General features: G+C 43.9%; 1 long non-coding RNA gene across 1 annotated transcript; it reads right to left on the bottom strand.

The window, feature by feature from the left end:
- Positions 1 to 1,556: 1,556 nt before the first annotated feature.
- LOC129653938 (uncharacterized) lies at positions 1,557 to 7,722 on the bottom strand. Its single transcript, XR_008715297.1, has 3 exons — positions 7,358 to 7,722; positions 7,092 to 7,247; positions 1,557 to 2,613 (listed from the first exon to the last, which is right to left on the bottom strand). It is a non-coding gene; the product is annotated as an uncharacterized LOC129653938 (long non-coding RNA).
- Positions 7,723 to 7,742: the final 20 nt, after the last annotated feature.

The raw sequence follows: 7,742 nt of genomic DNA, 5'->3' as shown, positions 1-7,742 counted from the left end.
CTTAAATCATAGCACCCCACTTCCTGATTCTTCAAAAAGACCGGGAGCATCCAGAGGACAGGGAGTGTCTTTTGTATTTTTGTGTCTCCAGGATCCAATAGATCGCCTATCAGTAGTTGTCACTGGATAAGTTTTTAATAGAAAAAAAGAAGGAAGGAAGGGCAGATGGGAGGTGGGTGGGTGGAAGCAGGGAACTGAAGCTAGAGTTGAAAAATGATTTTGCCAAAATTTGCATCAGAATCCAGGTCTCGTCTCTTCCAACACAGCTCTGTTTCCACTAGATGGTTCACATTGTAAGCATTATGAGCGTCGTCAAAAATGCCATCTATTTTCCTGTTACTGATGGCAATTTAATTAGGAGAGCAGTCGCTTTGCTTCGCTGCAGCTGTTTCCACCAGGGTACCTGAAATGCCAGTGCCCCAGCTGTCTTGATTGAGAGGCCTAGTTTGCAGGAAAACAAGACAAAATACTTTGCTGCCTTAATTCTAGTGGGAATTTAATTTAATTAGCATCTGATTTACACAATGCACTTCTGACAGCTGTGTTTGTGGAGTATCCTTGGAAGCAAGAAATTATCATCTATTGAAACCATCATCAAAGCTTATTTATCTTCCTGCTGCATCTTCCCAGACTTCAGCTTTGGGGACTTCTGTGTGTTTATTGCACACTTCATGGAGGTTACAGTAAATAAAACTGTAGTACGTGCATAAGGATTTGAGGAGTGTTTAGTGCAGGCATGTTGCAAGGCCTTAATAGGATGAATCTGAAAATGAGGCTTTGGTGGGTTGATCAAAAGACAGGTGTTTTTTTAATGGTAGGTTCTAAGGATCATTAAGGATCTCAAATTAGAGAATCTTACCACCTGGGCCAAAGGAGCACTCACAGAGGCAGCGTTTGGGGCTTGCGCTTGCGCAATGCGTCTGCTAGTCGCTGCTCTGAAGGACGTGGTTGATCGTGGATGGGCTGAGCGCCGGGGCCTCTGCTCGAGCACCTGGAGCTGTTTTGGAAGAACCAAGGGACTGGTTTCAGGACCTTACCCCTGCTTATATTCCCCAAAGCCCGGCACACAGTAGATAGTTGTTGAATGAGAGAACAAGTGAATGTGATCAGCTTTAACTGAACTGGAGGCTTTGTCCAGGCATTCACTGTTCCCCCTGTGTTCAATACATCCATTATTTGAAGAATGATTAGCATGATTTTACAAATCACAATAATACTGGCAGGGGACTAACTAAAGGAGTTTCTAACCAGGTACAGAGAAGGGAGCTTACACATCTAAATAAGAGCTCAGGTATGGGTTGCGAGGGAGGCTCAAGAGGGAGGGGTATATGTATACTTATGACTGATTGCGCTTGTTGTACAGCAGAAACCAACAAAATATTGTAAAGCAATTATCCTCCAATTAAAAATAAATTTAAAAATAAAGCCACAGGAAAGTTTCAAAGAAGAGGTAGAAATAGAGATGTCTTGAATTATACAGATATTTTATGGGAGACAAATGCTTTTTGTTTTTTTTCAGCAGTTATTTATTTATTTATTTGACTGTGTCAGATCTTAGTTGTCACACTTGAAATCTTCGTTGCATCACGCAGGATCTTTCACTGTGGTGCACAGACTCTAGTTGTAGAGCGTGGGCTCCAAAGTGTGCAAGCTTCAGTAGTTGTAACAGACAAGTTTAGTTGCTCCACCACATGTGGGATCTTAGTTCCCTGACCAGGGACTGAACCCACATCCCCTGCACTGCAAGGAGGATTCTTAACCACTGGACCACCAGGAAAGTCCTGGGAGACAAATGTTTTGATAACAAGAGATAAAAGGTGGGAATCCCAAAAAGAGAAAATTATATTAACAGAATTGAAAAGGCATGAAATAAGCTGATTTTAAGGATAAGGGAACTAGGCTTATAAAACTAGGATATGTATGGTTAAGTTAGGGCTAGGTTATGAATGACCTTCTTGAAGAATTTCAAATTTTACTCTGTAACAGCTGTGGGACCTTTGAAGATTTTTGAGAAAGGAGGTGACCTGACTAGATTCATGGCTTAGAAGAAAAAACTCTGGCATTGTGGTAAAGAATCAACAAGCGGAGAGAAGGAAATTTTTCATGCCATCATGAGTTGGATAGAGTTTCCGTGTTTCCACAGGTGAAGTAACAATGAAGAAATTGGTGCATCAGTAAAGCCTGGAAGCTTGGTTGCTGACTTGGAAATCAGTTTCAGACATAACGCAAAGGATAAATTGTCAGGATTTAGCAATGGCTGGAGAAGGCAATGGCAACCCACTCCAGTACTCTTGCCTGGAAAATCCCATGGACGGAGGAGCCTGGTAGGCTGCAGTCCATGGGGTTGCTAGGAGTCGGACACGACTGAGGGACTTCACTTTCACTTTTCACTTTCATGCATTGGAGAAGGAAATGGCAACCCACTCCAGTGTTCTTGCCTGGAGAATCCCAGGGACAGGGGAACCTGGTGGGCTGCCGTCTCTGGGGTCGCACAGAGTCGGACACGACTGAAGCGACTTAGCAGCAACAGCAGCAGCAATGGATAGCTGAGAGTCAAGGTTGCTCCTTAGGTACCAAAGTTGCCAACTGGGCTGAAGGCAAGAAAGCTGATGCCTTTAGAAAGAAAGAAAAAAAATCTAAAAAAGATATTGGTAAATATAGCATATGTTTCCTACTTTAGCATGTCATTAGTATACCTGGTATGTATACTAAGGGATTGAACCAGAACCCCTACAGTGAAAACACAGCGTCTTAACCACTGGACCACTGGGAAAGTCCCTGTCCTCCTGGCTTTTGAATACTCACTAAGCTTTCCTTTTAAAGGCCAAGATATTCTCCCTTCCCATTCACTTGAATCCTCTATTGGGATCTGCTGGGTATTTCATCCACTCATTGTCCCCCAGCCAACTGAGTGGAGGACTTTTAGTTCTCAGTCATGCAGTTTTCTGTGATCACAATTAACTATGAGAAGAGAGAACTCCAGCCCAGGTACTTCTTCATAAATATTAAGATGGTGAACTTCTTTTGGAAACAATGGGTAGCCAAGATGAAAGGGTTTTGCATAACAATGTAAGCAGTTAAGCGTGTTTAAATCAGGACAGGATGAAAAATGTGAAGCAAAGAGAGCTGTCACACACAATGCATAATGGAAACACCAACCAACTGGCAGTGTAATAATTTGCTAAATATGGTTGCAGTAACTTCCAAACTGTATGCTGGATACTAGCTGTATCAGTCGAGGTTCTCCAGAGAAAGAGAATCAAAAAGATTTATTTCAAGGGATTGATTGTCTTACACAATGATGGGGACTGACGAGTCCAAAATCCATAAGGCAAGCCAACAGGCTGGAAACTCAGGCTGGATTTTTTTTTTTTTTAATTTATTTGTTTATTTTGGGCTGCACTGGGTATTTGTTGCACGTGCTTTCCTCTAGTTATGGTGAGTGGGGGCTACTCCGTAGTTGTGGTGCACCAGCTTCTCATTCGGAGAAGGCAATGGCACCCCAATCCAGTACTCTTGCCTGGAAAATCCCATGGGCAGAGGAGCCTGGTAGGCTGCAGTCCATGGGGTCGCTAAGAGTCGGACACGACTGAGTGACTTCACTTTCACTTTTTACTTTCATGCATTGGAGAAGGAAATGGCCACGCACTCCAGTGTTCTTGCCTGGAGAATCCCAGGGATGGGGGAGCCTAGCAGGTTGCTGTCTATGGGGTCACACAGAGTCGGACACGACTGAAGCAACTTAGCAGCAGCAACAGCAGCAGCAGCTTCTCATTGCGGTGGTTTCTCTTGTTGTGGAGGGGCTTCCCAGGCGGCGCTAGTGGTAAAAAACCTGCCTGTCAATGCAGGAGTCCAGTAGACCTGGGTTTGATCCCTGAGTCAGGAAGATACCGTGGAGGAGGAAATGACAACCCACTCCAGTATTCTTGCCTGGAGAATGCCATGGACAGAGAAGCCTGGTGAGCTGCAGTCCATGGGGTCGCAAAGAATCGGACATGACTGAAGCTGCTTAGCACACACTCTTGTTGTGGAGCCGGGCTCTAGGGAGTGCGGGCTGTAGTAGTTGGGACTCTTGGGCTCTAGAGCACAGGCTCTCAGTAGTTGTGGTGTGGGCTTAGTTGCTCTGCAGCATGTGAGATCATCTCAAATCACGATTGAAATCCATGTCTCCTGCATTGGCAGACAGATTCTTTATGACTGAGCCACCATGGAAGTTGGGCTGGATTTGATGTTGCAGTCCTGAGGTAGAATTTCTTCCTCTTTGAGGAACCTCAGTTTTTCTCTCATAAAGCCTTTCAACTGATTAGATAAGGCCCATCCACAATATTGAGAGTAATGTCCTTTACATAAAGTCAACTGATTTTTAGATGTTAACCACATCTGCAAAATACCTTCATAGTAACACCTGGATTAATGTTTGATTAAATAACTGGGCATTAGAGCCTAGCCAAGTTGACACATAAAACTATCACATCAGCCAATGAGGAAGACTGATATTTCAATCAATTGCCTAAAATTAACATTAATAAAGTTTGAATATGAAATTTCAAGGGACTTCCATTCTGGTCCAGTGATTAAAAATCCACCTGCCAATACAGGGGATATAGGTTTGATCCCTGGTCTGGGAAGATCCCACATGCCATGCAGCTACTAAGCTCATGCCCCACGACTACTGAGTCCACGCGCTGCAACTCCTGAAGCCCAAGCGCCTAGAGCCTGTGCTCCAAACAGGAGCACTCCAGATGTGAGAGCAAGGGAGTCACTGCTGTGAGAAGCCTGCACACTGCAGCGAAGAGTAGCCCCTGCTTGAAGACACTAGAGAAAATCCGCACAAAGCAATGAAGACCCAGCACAGCCAAAAATAAATAAACAGAAATAAAATTTCAAGAACTACCTTTCTTTGAACTTGAAGATATATGTTCCCCACCATCAAGGCATTCTTGGGAGACATTTTGTTCTTGGGAGTCATTTTTCTCTGTCACTGAAACTAACTTTTTCCCCAAGACCGCTAAAGACCACCATGAAACATTTATCTTAGAAGACATTTTATATAGAAATCCACTCAATTCTAAATAGAATTTTGTTTCTACTACTTTGCCCTGATTTATACAGCTTGTTGGCCTGAGGCCGTCTTGAAGATGACAAAGTAAATGTGTCAGGTAAATTGTGTCCACTTCCTTTCAAATGATTTGTTGGGGAACCTTAATCTTCTTTTTCTCAGTATAAATCCTGTCCACTCAAATTAAATTCAGACTGATGTCACTCCCACTTTGTCCCCAACATAAATGAAATCATACACAGAAGATTTTCCCTAAAGAGATTTCAACATTCTTTTTCCTCTTTTGCCTGAAAAGCTGATAACTGTGATTGGTAGCTCTTGGCAAGCCCACATAAGTTGCCTGAGAAACAGAATGGTTAAAGGTGTGGTTGACTTCATTTTGCTGTGGGTATCATAAATAATTATATCTTGTGGTTGGAGATGGTGCGGTTTGGCAGAAGACAGAAACTTTTACAGGAATAATTGAAGGGTATCATCTCCCGCAAGCCTGCAAAGATGAAAAAGACCCAAACAATTCTTGGCAGGCTGTTCATCCAATGATGAACATGCTCAAATGATGTTTGGAGGTATGGAGATAAAGGGTAGACGCCTGTGTGCATTTGCCAGACAGCTTCTCTCATCACTTCAAACTTCTTGAATTTCCACTCTCAAGGTTAAGGTTTAGGGTGACTCCATCATTAGAAAAGAAAGATATAAAATTAACTTTAATTTGCCTATACTACACACAATGAAGTGTGGTGGCAGTAACCTAAAACGTTAAGAAATCAGAATGATCATTAAAATTTAGTTGGTTGATTAAATCAACAAACTTTTGCTACTTAACTGGTTAGTTGGGGATATTTTTGGCTGGCAAGAATCTCGGGTTTAAACATCATTGGAAGGGAAGTTAGCCCTTTCCCAACGTATCTTTGGATCTTGGGAGCTGCCAGATAGAGCTGGGCACATACTCTTTAGCATCCATCAATCTACAAAAGGCAGAGATGACTCCTGGGAGGAAAGTGACTCAGATTGGAACTCCTTCTCCAAGGTTCAGTGATATAAAAATGAGGTAGAATGAACTGAAATGATACTGACCAAGGTGTCATGGAAGGAGATAAAGACTCAAGAAGAAACCCTCTGTGAAAAGAGGTGGGGCCTGGAGTGGTGACAAGTACTGTTCTTTGTCTAGATTATTGGGAGACAGTGTTCCAGTTATAGGGTATGACTAATGGTAGAATCTCGTCCTACTAAGTCAATCTGACATTATGATTGTATTTTGGGGAAAGTGGCCATGGGTCTGTAATATCACCAGAATTGTACTTTCTAGGAGGCTTGTTCTTTTTTTTTTTTTTGGCTAGGATGCTCATGATTAATATATCAGAGACTGTTTTCCTGGTCCATTGATGACCCATTTGGGTATATAAACCGGTGGAAAATATAGGAATGGATAATGGTGGTAATAATTTTGGTCAGACATCTGATGCCAACAGCCAACTCATTGGAAAAGACCCTGATGCTGGGAAAGATTGGGGGCAGAAGGAGAAGAGGGAGTCAGAGGATGAGGTGGCTGGATGGCATCGCTAATGCAATGGATGTGAACTTGGGCAAACTTCAGGAAATGGTGAGGGACAGGGAGGCCTATTGTGCTGCAGTCCATGGGGTCGCAAGGAGTTGGACACAACTGGGTGACCGAACAACAACAACAATGGTGGCAAATGAGACAGCCAGACTAAACTTGCAGGAGATGATCACCTGGATAGGCCCCAACACAGCACAATAAGGCAGGAGGAATAACTGATGCAACTCAGCATGATCAGTCTAGCCTTGAGGAGTAAGGCAGAATTCTGGCACTTTGGGAGCATTGTGACTTGAAGTCAGCTGGCTGCTGAATAGAGGTTCCTATTAACCTGAAGCCATCCATTCCAGGAACTCTGAAACCTTGACTGATGGGAGCAGGGCTTCCAAGAATGAAAGACAATGGAGAGCCCAAGTTCCTAGAGAGACCTGAGGCCCCAGTGGCAGCAAGACAAAATTAGGAAATTATTGTTGTTACCTTTGCAGCCCATCTCAGATGCATTTCAAGTGGGCCCCCTTCAGAGAGATGTATATCCAGGTGATTAGGCCAGGCGGCGACGTCAGAGGTCTGAAGGGCCCCAGTTTCCCAAAGCCTCCTGAAACAATGTTTACTATCCATAGACATTCCAGGAAACTGGAACAGGAAAATGGTATGGAGAGGCTGGGACATGGGCTCTTGGAGACAAGTCGTATTCCTAATAGCAAAGCCTAACCTACCCAGTGCGGAACAGAGGTCAGGCTTACCTGACAGCCTCAGGGGTGGGGAGCAGGCAGGATGGCTAGGATATCCTCCAACTGAGTCACCAGGGAGCCCTTGTTGCCAGAGAAGCCCAGGGCTAATCAGGCAGCAAGTTCAAATGTGGACTGTCACCCACTCAGAGTGATGGGAGTAGGGGGTTGCTGTGGCCTCTCCATGTGGCCTCATATCATCAGAAATCTAGCCCAACCTTCTTTCCAACATGAAGCTTTCTAAGAGGACAAGCGTCCAGGTGCAAGTGCTTATCAAACATCCAGTTGCGTCCTATTTGCTACTCTCTCTTTACCCAAGCAAGTAACATAGCCAAGGCCATAGTCAATGTAGGTGAGGCTATATGAGGACATGAATTCCAGAAGGCATTGTTCTTTGGGG

The sequence above is a fragment of the Bubalus kerabau genome, chromosome 5, assembly GCF_029407905.1.
Source record: "Bubalus kerabau isolate K-KA32 ecotype Philippines breed swamp buffalo chromosome 5, PCC_UOA_SB_1v2, whole genome shotgun sequence".
NCBI lineage: Eukaryota > Metazoa > Chordata > Mammalia > Artiodactyla > Bovidae > Bubalus > Bubalus kerabau.
Note: the sequence above shows the minus strand (reverse complement) of the source record. Positions and strands in the feature narration are given on the sequence as shown.